Source organism: Chiloscyllium punctatum, chromosome 23, assembly GCF_047496795.1.
Source record: "Chiloscyllium punctatum isolate Juve2018m chromosome 23, sChiPun1.3, whole genome shotgun sequence".
Lineage (NCBI taxonomy): Eukaryota > Metazoa > Chordata > Chondrichthyes > Orectolobiformes > Hemiscylliidae > Chiloscyllium > Chiloscyllium punctatum.
The window spans coordinates 8,499,066-8,512,549 of record NC_092761.1 but is presented as its reverse complement, the minus strand read 5'-3'; positions in this window follow the sequence as shown (position 1 = coordinate 8,512,549).

Below are 13,484 nucleotides of genomic sequence, written 5' to 3'. Positions count from 1 at the left end.
TCCCCCTCTCTCTCTGTCCCCCTCTCTCTCTGTCTCCCTCTCTCTCTGTTTCTCTCTCTCTCTGCCCCCTCTCTCTCTGTCCCCGTCTCTCTGTCTCCCGCCTCTCTTTGTCCCCCCCCGTCCCTCTCTCTCTCTGTCCCCTTTTTCTCTCTGTCCCTCTCTCTCACTGTCCCCCCCGTCGGCTTCTCTCTTACCCCACTCTCTCTGTCCCCTCTCTCTCTGTCCACTTCTCTCTCTGTCCCCCTCTCTCTGTCCCCCCCACTCTGTCCCCCCTCTCTGTACCCCTCTGTCCGCCCACTCTGCCCCCCTCTCTGTCCCCCGCTCTCTTTCCCCCTCTCTCTCTGCCCCCTCTCTCTGCCCCTCTCTCTCTCTGTCCCCCACTCCCTCTGTTCCTCTCTCTCTGCCCCCCTCTCTCTGCTCCACACTCTCTCTGCCCCTCTCTCTCTGTCCCCCTCTCTCTGACACCCTCTCTCTCTGTCCCCCCGTCCCCCTCTCTCTCTGTCCCCCCTCTCTCTGCCTCCCACTCTCTGTCCACCCCTCTCTCTGTCCCCCCTCTCTCTGTCCCCCTCTCTCTCTGTTCCCCTCTCTCTCTGTCTCCCTCTCTCTCTGTCCCCCCCTCTCTCTGGCCCCTGTCTCTGCCCCCCTCTCTCTCTGTTCACCTCTCTCTCTGTCTCCCTCTCTCTCTGTCACCCTCTCTCTCTGCCCCCCCTCTCTCTGACCCCTCTCTCATTGTGTCCTCCCCTATTTCTCTCTCTCTCCCTCCCTCCCTCACCTTATTTCTCCCTTCCCTCTCTCTCTGTCTTTCCCTGCTCCTTCGTTCTCTCTCCATCTTCTCTCACTCTCGATCTCCCTATCTTGGTCTCTCTTTTCCCACCACCCTCCGTTTCTCTCTAACCGAATCTCTCTCCCTTCTGTCCCGCCCTTACTCTCTCTCTCTGACACACTCTGTCTCCCTGGTCCTTCCCTCTCCCTCTGACCCAGAGACTGCAGGTTGGTGGTGAGTCTGCTTGTGGGGGTTGGGGGGGTGGGGGGGCTTGTGGGTGTGAGATGATCGAGAGATGTGGGAAGTGGGAGGTGGGGAAAATGGGGTAGAGCCAGAATTGTGAGAAGGAGATAGAGACGGCAGGAGAGAGAGAGAGAGAGAGAGAGAGAGAGAGAGAGAGAGGGTGAGGGGGAGAGAGAAGAATGGAGGCAGGTGGATAAACTCATGTTGGGGGTGTGAGAGAGAGAGGGGGGAGAGTGAGGCAGAAAGAATAGTGGAGGCAGTTGGAGAAACTGGGGTTGGGGGCTCTGAGAGGGGACCAGAGAGAGTGAAAGGGAGAGGTGGTGAGAAAGAGAGATTGTGCAGGAAGGGAGAGATGGAGAGAATTGAGGAGGAAAAGTGGGGGTGAGGAATTGGGGAGGCCAGGTTGGAATGGGGGGGGCGGATAGAGGGAGTTAAACCCAGCTCCTGAGCTCAGGGCGCGGTGCCCTCCCCTTCCCTGAGGACCAGGACTTGGGGCTGAGTCTGTCTCTCTCCAGCTCAGCTTCTCCAACACAAAGACACACAACAACATCGGTCACTCTGCTGCTCGGCACGCTTTAATCAACATTGTTATTGGTTACAAATGGAAGTGATGGATACAGTCAGTGGGATGGTGCCTTTTCTCACTGGCCCCTGAGTTGTGAGAAACATTGAAATGTTTCCCTGTAACCCCCCTGTGGGATAAGGATGGACAAACCAGCGCTACCCTCAGTCTGTTACCATAGCGACAGGCTGCTCCATCGCTGAAACACTGAACTGAAATGAGAAAATCCCGGATGGTGTGATTAATGAGGGAATTTGATGGATGGATGGATTTGGGTGAAGGGATATTTCAGCACCTTCTTCAGCTGCTGCCTGAACTTAGTCTGGGTCACGGCATAAATCGCGGTGTTTGTGCAGCAACTGAGGAGCTGCAGCATGAAGCCCAATTCCTGCACAAAGGCATCGAGATACACAGAGTAATACCCAATATCATCCATCCGGTACCATATAGAATACAGCATTAACGTTGACCATAACAGGATGAAATTGGCCGAGATCACAAACAGTAAAATGATGGATTTTTTTCGGTTTCTCATTTCAGTGTCAGACTGAGCGTCCCCATTGGTGTGAGCGCGGAGTCTCCTGCGGGCTCTGCTGGTCACTAAAATGTGTCTGACGGTGAGAACATTGAGCAGCAGAATCAGGAGAAATGGGACACACGGGGTTAGAATGTGGTGGAGGAACTCGATTGTGACCCAGACACTGGAGAATCGAACACCGTCTGTTACATCACAAAACCAGGGGACGTTCATCAGCCAATACCGAGCCTCGAGCATAAAATACCAGGAAATGTTCTTTAAACAGCTCAGCACAGTCACTGCTCCCAGAACCACAGCCGCCGTTTTCTCACTGCAATATTTACTTTTCAGCTTCTGGCAACAAATGGCCACAAACCGATCAAAGGTGAAAGTGACGGTGAACCAGACAGAGCAGTCAGTGGCTGCATAAAGCAGGACGGCGTGGATATTACACACGGGGACGGAGTCCCTCAGGAAATAAAACTGTTCCGGATAAACAATGGGAATGTGTCTCAGGATCAGGTCGAGGATAATGACCAGGAGATCCGCCGCTGACATGGCCCCCAGGTAACGTCTGACACATGGAGACAATCCACAATCTTTATAAAGCAGGACGTAGATGGTCACTACGTTAACTGTGAGGAAGGAAAACAAACCCATTATCCATCAGCCTGGAGGCAAAGGGACCCGTTTGATCGGGGACCCAGTGAGATTTTCAAATGTGTCCCTGTATTCAGGGATTTATTAAAATAATTGGAGCTGGAATAACAAATGGGAAGGTCGGAATTACTGACAAAAATGTGACATAAACCACAAGAAACCCTCCCTCCCCATACACACAGAGACACATCCATAAGGACAGATGGTTTCTAGAACATTCCCACACACTCGATCACTCGAGAGCAGACACAGGTCACTCCTTCCCAGTTCCTAATACGGAGGGTGTGAACGTTGCTGTCCTGAAGGATTCTCTCCCAGTTTCCTGAAGACAAACGGAGTTTGGGAATTCCTGTATTTTGGTCTAAATTGTGGTCGATCCTGTGTCGTGGAGAAATGTAAACGCAGGGAAAACGTATTCACCCCTTTTACTGCCCGAGGGGCCTTCGGAACAGTGTCTCCTTCTCCCTGGAACGGGATCTCTTCCCTCGGGATCTTATCGTTTGTTCAATTCACTGACGTCCGGCCGTTCACAAACAATGTCAGGGACAGAACGTTCCGGGGAATGTCAGTTATAGAATGTCGGGGACAGAACATTCCAGGGAATGACAGTTACAGAATGTTGGGGACAGAACGTTCTAGTTAACCCCTTGACCTGTCCATGACCTTTCCCCCCTACCCACCCCACCAACATGATGTCCTGTGCCTGGACACACTGTAACATTAATAGGGTGAGAGACGGAGGGTCCAATCACAGGAATGGGAACTAAAGGCATTGCCAGATCAGCTGAAAGGATGAGATATACCACATTCTCAATCCACCTCACAGAACCAGCCCAGACACCATACACCCAGAGGAGATATCTGTTCACTGTGGAACACTGTACAGACCAGGCCAGTGTCCTGCTCAGTACAATCCAGCAATCTGTCCAAATTCATCTATTACACTGGTCAATACAACCCAGCAATCTGGCCAGAGTGGAACACTGCGCAGATCAGATCAGGGCACTTATCTTCAAAGGCAGGCTAGACATCTGTCCAGTTTGGGAAGCTGTGATAGAGAGAGAAAAGCTGCAGATGCTAGAGTCCAAAGAAGACAGGCAGGAAGGTGGGAGAACACAGCAATGCTGACACCATCAGGAGGCATAACCATTCTGTAAGGATCCTGAAGGAGGGCTACACCTGAAACATCAAATTCTATACCTCCTGATGCTGCCTGGATTGCGGTGTTCCTTCAGCGAGTATTCAGCATGGGAAGCAACGCAGACCACAGCAGTGCATTGATCTATAAACCCGGACTAGATATCTGTCCAGGACGGGGAGCTGTGCAGACCACAGCAGTGCATTGATATATAAACCCGGACTAGATATCTGTCCAGGACAGTGAGCTGTGTAGACCATAGCAGTGCATTGATCTATAAACCCGGACTAGATATCTGTCCAGGACGGGGAGCTGTGCAAAACAGAACAGGACACTAATGTCTAAACCTGAAACAAATATCCATCCAACATTGGGAGCTGCACAGACTACATCATTGTATTATCTATAAACTTCAACTAGATAGTCTGACCAGCACAGCGACCTGTGCAGTGATCACCCATGGATTCATCTGTAAACTAGGAGCAGCTACCCTCCCAGAATGTAGGATTATGTACACCACCGCATTGCATTAATCTGTAACCCAGGGGCTGTTACCCTCCCAGCATGTAGGGCTGTGTACCCCACCCCAGTGCATTGATCTGTAACCCAGGAGCAGTTACCCTCCCAGCATGTAGGGCTGTGTACACCACCCCAGTACATTGATCTGTAACCCAGGAGCAGTTACCCTCCCAGCATGTAGGACTGTGTACACCACCCCAGTGCATTGATCTGTAATCCAGGAGCAGTTATCCTCCCAGCATGTAGGACTGTGTACACCACCCCAGTGCATTGATCTGTAATCCAGGAGCAGTTATCCTCCCAGCATGTAGGACTGTGTACCCCACCCCAATACATTGATCTGTAAACCAGGAGCAGTTACCCTCCCAGCATGTAGGACTGTGTACACCACCCCAGTGCATTGATCTGTAACCCAGGAGCAGTTACCCTCCCAGCATGTAGGACTGTGTACACCACCCCAGTGCATTGATCTATAAACCAGGAGCAGTTACCCTCCCAGCATGTAGGACTGTGTACCCCACCCCAATACATTGATCTGTAATCCAGGAGCAGTTATCCTCCCAGCATGTAGGACTGTGTACCCCACCCCAATACATTGATCTGTAAACCAGGAGCAGTTACCCTCCCAGCATGTAGGACTGTGTACACCACCCCAGTGCATTGATCTGTAACCCAGGAGCAGTTACCCTCCCAGCATGTAGGACTGTGTACACCACCCCAGTGCATTGATCTATAAACCAGGAGCAGTTACCCTCCCAGCATGTAGGACTGTGTACCCCACCCCAATACATTGATCTGTAAACCAGGAGCAGTTACCCTCCCAGCATGTAGGACTGTGTACACCACCCCAGTGCATTGATCTGTAACCCAGGAGCAGTTACCCTCCCAGCATGTAGGACTGTGTACACCACCCCAGTGCATTGATCTATAAACCAGGAGCAGTTACCCTCCCAGCATGTAGGACTGTGTACCCCACCCCAATACATTGATCTGTAAACCAGGAGCAGTTACCCTCCCAGCATGTAGGACTGTGTACCCCACCCCAGTGCATTGCTCAGTAACACTGTATTAGATCCCTGCCCAGTGTGGGGAAAGTTGCAGCCCGGGCTGGAAGTGACAGGATGTACAGCTCCCACCCATTTACAGCTCCATATCCCCATTGTGCCCTGACAAGGGGGTGTTGTGGGTATGAACCTCACTGCCAGAGAGAGATGGCGGGGGACTCAGTTTAAATATCACCACATGGGAGGGGTTTAGGAAATAGACAGTGAGGGGGAAACGGAGAGACAGTGTCATGGAAGGATGTGTTCCCAGGTTGCAGAATGCTGAAATGTAGACACTTCGATAGCATCCTGTAACATGAGCCAGTCTTCCCAGGAAAATGGGAAAAAGGGATTTTGGTGTGAGGTCAGATGGAACAACAGCTGCTGTGTGGGTTTGAAATTACGTTTATGTAATTTTAATAAGTGTCTTTTTGAAAAAGTACATTACTGTAGAGTTGGAGTAGAGTAATAAGCAGTTAAAGAAAGGGGGTCTCAGAGTTGTGAATAGTTGATGTAAAATGTTCACTTTCAGAGTTAAAAAATAAATTGATATTTTTGTTTAAACAGTGGAATTTGGGAGTTCTCTGTCACTCATATTTTAACAGTTTACAAGACAAATTGAGCGTTTCTTTATATTTAGTTTATATTACCAGATGAGCTCAATGTTGTGTCCTAACGATTGCTGTGTGTATCTGTGTGTGGGGCAGGTCTGGCAGTCTCTGTGGTGCTTAAAGTGATGCAATGCCACCCTCTGCTGGCCTCCCCACGCCACTGCACAGACATTGGCAGAGGGTAAAAACCAACAGAGATTCATTCAGAGAGGGGGAGGGAGAAGGCAGCTGCTCACCGCACCATCCTAACTGATGTCTTATCCATGGACTGATCTAAATGTCCTTTAAACATTGTAACTGTCCCTGCTTTCACCACTTCCTCTAGAAGTTCATTCCACACCCAAGCCAGATTCTGTCTTACATAATTACCTCTCCTGACTTTTGTAAATCTTTTTCCTCACATCTTAAAATATCCCTCAGTTTTGAATCCCCAACTCTAGGGAAAAGACATCAGCCCTTGTGTAAAGTTACCGCAGAATCTCATATGCTTCAGTGAAAACAGTCCCAGCCGATCCAGCCTCTCCTTGTAGCTCACTCCCTCCTTTCCCAGCAACATCCAGGTTAATCTCTTCTGAATCCTCTCCAGTTTAATAATATCAAGGTCAATAATATTAAAGTGAAGAGTCAAGGTATTTTCTTAGGGCACGGGGAGTCCAAAACTAGAGGACATAGACTTAAGGTGAGAGGGGAAACATTTAAAAGTGACCTAAGAGGCAGCTTTTTCACCCAGAGGGTGGTGTGCCTATGGAGTGAGCGGGCAGGATGACCAGACCAGACACAGTATTCCAGAAGAGGTCTCACCAATGTCCTGTACATCCTCAACATGACGTCCCAATTCTGATACTCAAAGGGTCTGACCAATGAAGAAAAGTGTGTTAAACACCTTCTTTACCACAATATCTATATGAGATGCAAATTTTAAAGAATTAAACCTGACGGCCCAGGTCTCTGTTCTACAACACTGACAAAGACCCTACTTTTAATTATATAGGTCCTGTTCTTGTTTGATTTACCAAATCCAATACCTCGCATTAATCCAAGCTAAACTCCATCTGCCACCCCTCAGCCCAGTGTGTGATATGACTGTCACCTCCCCCTCACCCTTCAATTTTAAAATGCCCATCTCCCTCTCCAGGAGGCCTGCACACTCCGGCCTTGATTATCACAAAGACCCTGAGCTTGGTTTGCCTTGTGTGGTTAGGGGGAGGAGGGACAGATTGCAGACACAGTCAGTGGGGAGGAGAGGCTGGACAGTAATCAGCGGCCTGGTGTCACTTCATGGTTTTAGGAAGAGGGCAGTCGCACGTTAGAGGTGGGTAAGAGTGATCGGTGTTTTGGAGTCAGAAATTAAGCTCTTCCTTCGTTTCTGGTGTTCAGTAATAAATATCTATTTAAGACTCTTCATTGGGCAGAGTGTGTTTGCAGGATTTCTTTCCTTAATATTGCAGACTACAGATAATAGCAATTAAAGATGTTTATAGTTAACTTTGATAGCATAGCAAGTACACTCAATATCCTACAGTTGAGACAAATATCTTGTATTTGTTTAACAATACAAAGTGTTTTGTGTAGTTCAGTAATGGGAACCTGATTATAATAAATCCACACTGAGCTGAAAGTGGGCACTAAAATATGACCCAAGTCTGGGTATGGTAGTGTAGTGGGTAGTGTCCCTGACTCTGAACCAGAGGGGAAAAGTTTTGATGAGGCCTAAAGGGCACCTTTTCACACAGAGGGTGGTGTGCGTATGGAATGAGCTGCCAGAGGAAGTGATGGAGGATGGTCCAACTACTGCATGTAAAAGGCATCTGGATGCTGACAGACCTGCTGAGCTTTTCCAGCAAATTTCTGTATTTAATACAAAATGCATGCATTTTAACACAGGTATTCTGAATACATTAATTATTTTATTTTTTATTGACGCAAGGCCATGTAAACATATCTCAAATCGGCCGAGACCATTTTCTGCTAAGGATATGGCTCGGTGTATGACAGTAGCAATGATGTACCTACATGGAACAGGGAATGTGATGGAGACATAGTTTTGACAATGTACAAGGAGACCTCACATGGTCCAGTTTGGGAGAGGATGATATTATTGTGTGATTCAACTCAGAGAGGGAGAAACTGTAATCTGCCCGAAAAAGAATGGCCTCTTGCACTCTCTCCTTTGGGGTTCCTCATCACAGCAACGTGCGCGAGCTAAAAAAAAATCTGCAGTCATCGTTACCATTCTTATTTTTATAGAATCCCTGCAGTGTTGAAACAGGCCCTTCGGCCCAACAACTCCATACCAACCTTCCCAACCCATAGCCCTATATTTACCCCTGACTAATGAAGCTAACCTAAAAATCCCTGAACACTACAGACAATTTAGCGTGATCAATCCACCGAACCTACACAGTTTGTGGTAGGAAACTGGATCACCCATTAGAAGCTCACACAGATAAGGGGGGAATGTGCAAACTCCACAGAGACAGTCACCCAAGGCTGGAATTGAACCCAAGTTCCTAGTGCTCGGAGGCAGCAGTGCTAACCACCGTGCTACCCTTTGGGTGCTCCCTGAGCCGAATTCACTGGAATCTCCTCACTGCCTAAACCAAAGGGAATTCAGCCAAATTCAACTCTCCCAGGATGAAATCCCATTGCTAGCAGCTGTGTGAGTACAATATCTTCAGAAGCAGAATAACGTTTTGGACAATCTCAATATTTACTTTTATCAGGAGTTACAATAATATCTGGACAAAGTTGTTTCAAGTTAAAATTGCGGAAATTTTGTTAATCTGTGTGTGTGTGTGTATGCGTGTGTTTGTGTGTGTGTGTGTGTGTGTGTGTGTGTGTGTGTGTGTGTGTGTGTGTGTGTGTGTGTGTGTGTGTGTGTCTGTGTGTGTCTGTGTGTGTCTGTGTGTGTCTGTGTGTGTGTGTGTGTGTGTGTGTGTGTGTCTGTGTCTGTGTATGTGTGTTTAGAAAGGGAAATATTAGACCAGAAGATATAGGAGGGGAAGTAAGGCCATCGGACCCATCGAGTCCACTCAGCCATTTAATCAGGGCTGATGGGCATTTCAACTCCACTTACCTGCATTCTCCCCGTAGCCCTTAATACCTTATGACATCAAGAATTTATCAGTCTCTTCCTTGAAGACATTTAGCGTCCCGGCCTCCACTGCACTCCGCAGCAATGAATGCCACAGGCCCACCACTCTCTGGCGGAAGAAATGTCTCCGCATTTCTGTTCTGAATTGACCCCCTCTGATTCTAAGGCTGTATCCATGGGTCCTAGTCTCCTCGCCTAACGGAAACAATTTCTTAGCATCCATCCTTTCTAAGCCATTGATTATATATTTGCAATACCCAAACACTTTGCCATTAATCTTTCCACCATAGTTGGAGTAACATTGCTCTCGATCATAAACGTGTTGTTTGAGCAGATTAAAGAAACTAGCCTGACTTGTTCCTAAAACTGACCCTGACCCAGTCTGAGACCGATATCATCAGCCATATCACCAACCTGGTCACATTTAACATTTGTTGTGAGCAGTGGAGGAGTGGGACTAGAAAAGGAAACAGTGACCCCAAAAAGCCGGGGAACTATAGACCGGTGAGCCTGATGTCAGTGGTGGGAAAGTTGTTGGAGCGGATTCTGAGGGATAGCATTTACATACATTTGGGAAGGAAAGGGCTGTTCAGAGTAGACAACATGGCTTTCTGCATGGGAAATCATGTCTCATTAATTTGGTTGAGTTTTTTGAAGAGGTGACAAAGAAGATTGATGAAGGCAGTTTGGTGGACATTGTCTATATGGGCTTCAGCAAGGTGTTCATTTAAAGAACAGAGAGCAAAGAAAATTTACAGCCAAGGAACAGGCCCTTCACCCTCCAAGCCTGAGCCGATCCAAGTGTACTGTCTAAATCTGTCGGTCAATTCCTAAGCATCTGTATCCCTCTGCTCCCCACCTACTCATGCATCTGTCCAGACGCATCTTAAATGAATCGACCGTGCCTGCCTCTACCACCTCTGCTGGCAATGTGTTCCAAATGCCCACCACCCTCTGTGTGACGTACTTACCGCGTGTATCCCCCTTAAACATTCCACCTCTCACTTTGAAAGCACGACCTCTCGTTACTGAATCCTTCACTCTGGGAAAAAGCCCCTCTCTATCCACCCTGGCTATACCCTTCATGATTTTGTAAACCTCAATCAGGTACCCCCACCCCATCTCCTTTTTTCCAGTGAAAATAAACCTAACCTACTCAGCCTCTCTTCATAGCTAGTATTTCATTCCGATTGGGAGACAGATTAGTAACTTTCTGTCACATGGGATACAGAGGAAGCTCGTCACAATTGGCTTGAAGGAAGAGGGATATTTTTCAGACTGGAGGCTTGAGAGCAGCAGTGTGCTGTTAGAATCAGTACTGAGTTCACTGCATTTCATCATTTATGTAATGGATTTAGATGTGAATATTGGGGCCATAGTTCGAAAGGTTACAGATGACATCAGAAAGGTGGTGTAGTAGATTATCTCAGATTACAACAAGACCACAATTAGATGGAACAAAGGGGCATGGATGGACAGATGAAGTTTAATTTAGATAAATACGAGGTTTTGCATTTTGTAAATGCAAACCAGGGCAGGAATTATACAATTGTTGGTAAGGTCCTGGGGCATGTTGTGAAACAACGGGGCACAGGGCTGCAGGTGCATAGTTCCTTGAAAGTGGAGTCGCAGATAGACAGTGTGGTGCAGAACACATTTGGCACATTTGCCTTAATCAGTCAGAGGATTGAATATAGGAGTTGTGGTGGTATGGTGCATCTGTACAGGATGTTGGTGAGGCCACTTTAAGAATGCTGCGTACAACTTGGTTGTCTGCAGAAATGACTGACACACAGATGTTCCAGGACTGGAGGTTTGAGCTTTAAGGAGAGGTTGATTAGGTTGAGGTGCTTTCTCCTGGAGTGTCAGAGGCTGAAGGGTGACATTATAGAGGTTTATAAAACCATCAGGGGCATGGATATTCTGAACAACCACGTTCTGCTCCCCAGGGTAGGGGAGTCCAGAACAAGACAGCATAGGTTGGAGGGGAGAGGGCGAATGATTTAGAAGGGACCTGAAGATAAATATTTCACACAGAGAGTGGTGTGTGTACAGAAGTTGCTGTCAGAGGAAGTGGTGATGGCCGTTAAAATTGCACATTTAAAAAGTATCTGAAAGAAGAGGGATATTGGCCAAATGCTGGCAAATGGGACTGGATCAGATTTGATGTCTGATCGTAGTGAACAGATTGGACTAACGGGTCTGTTTCTGTTCTGCATGACTCTCTGAGTCTATAAGAAGGATGACGAAAAATTCTGAAAGGACCTTTCAAGTGGGAATTCTCTTCAGTGGAAGTTTATCGTGCCTCTATGTTCACATTGACTGAAAGCTACATTAGTTAAATATTTGACAAAGAAGTGAGTCTCAGATAATGGGATGAAGACAGGAAAGTGGGGCTGAGACCCCAACTTGATCAGCCACAATCTTAGTGCCTGGTGGAGAAGGCTCAAAGTATCTAATGACCCACTCCTGCTCCTCAGTCCCATGTTTCTGTGTTCCATTCCGCCCATCAAACCTGCTAGACAGGAGCAGTTGGAGGCCATTTACTCCTATAACCTGTTGCACAGAAACAGGGGAGACCATTCAGCCTCTCAAGACTGTTACTTTGAGGTGATTTGGGAAATGTAATTGGAAAGCCCAGGCACGGGTATGAAAGAGGCCCCTCATCTCTCTTTACAGAGCTTCCTCTCTCTGCAACTTGTGCTTCATTTGTTGGTCATGGTTAGACCCAGATTCACTGTGAATACAGCCCCCATACCTCAACCAGAGTTGGCTCACAAAATCATCTGGTCTCCCTGACTGCAATATTTAGTAATTGCACATTCATGAAAATAACACCCACTAACACTCCAATAACAGAATGTAAGAACATCAGAAACAGGGGCAGGTCATTCACTCCCCAAACCTGCCTTGCCCTTCACTAAGATCGTGACTGATCTGGTCTTGGTCTCAAATCCTCTTTCATATCCAACTCTTCATAGCCCTCACCTCTCTGTCAGATCAATATCCATCTACATCCTCTTCAAATACTTTCAGACATCTCGCTCCCCGAAAATTCTTGAGAAGAGAAATCCTGACATTCAATCCCACCTGTTTGAAGAAAACACTTGCTGCTCCTATATCATGATTTATTGATATGAACAAAAGAGGTTGAGACAAGGGTTCAGGTAAAAATGACTGGTCCCGATATCAAGGCAGTGGTTTCCTTCTGTTGACATAAAGGAGCTTAACAAAACTGGACTTAGTGGGAATCAGAGTAACCTCTCCATTGTTTTGGGGTCAAACATGGCACAAAGGAAGATGGTCATCATCTCAGTCCTGGGTCACCTCTGTGGGAGATCCTCAGGGTAAGTTCCTCTTCACAAACATCTTCAGCTGCTTCATCAATGTCTCCTCAACCTCACCCTCCGCAACATAAGAACAGAAGTGGGGATGGTCGCTGAAGATTCCACTATGTTCAGAACATTTTGTCCCCCCTCAGCTCCTGAACTGGTCTGTGTTCATGTGCAACAAGACCCAGACTCCATTGAGACTTGTGCTGTTAAAGTATCAGTAACATTCATGTAACAGCACTGCCTGACACTGCACATTGCCCCAGTAAAAATAGAGTTCATTCAGCACCTCACGCTAGTTTCACAGGAATATGAGGAAGCCATTCAGCCCATTGACACGATTGGAGAAGAACAGGGACAGCCCATTCAGTGCCTCCAGCCTATTACTCAGGAAGAGAAGGAGTCTAGTGTGATAGACCACACCAGAGCCCCTCGAAAATATTGGAAGGCAGTCTCCTAGACTCTAATGTTTTCTTATTTTAAAGGGAATGTAAATTGTCTGTTCCAGATGCAATGTGACTGGTCAAACTACTCGGTGTGAAGCTCAACACTATTTAAACACGAAAGATAAAATGAAACCAAAGAAAAAGGAAATTAGAATAACTTAATTCTATTGGACAAGTTATCAGAATAATATAGCGTGGAGCTATTACTCATGAACTGTTCCGATATACGAAAATACCAAAAAGACAGCCTTTGGCAAAACTGAATATTCCGTCACAGATTGCCACAAACTCAAAGATCCTAATCTGTGAGAGCTGGTCACACCCATTCAGGCTGCATTAAAATAAACCCAAGGCCTCCCTCGCTGTTTACTCAAGTGGTCTTAACTAACCAGCTTGGTAACGATCATTCAATCTCTCTCTTAAAAGAAACCAGGACAAAATAACCTCTTAAAGCTGCAGCATCATCACACTTGTCAGTACATCGAGCTTTCAAACAGGAACCAGGGGTAAAAGGTCAGGCCCTTGGCCCTGTCCAATTGGACAAGGAAGAAGTCAT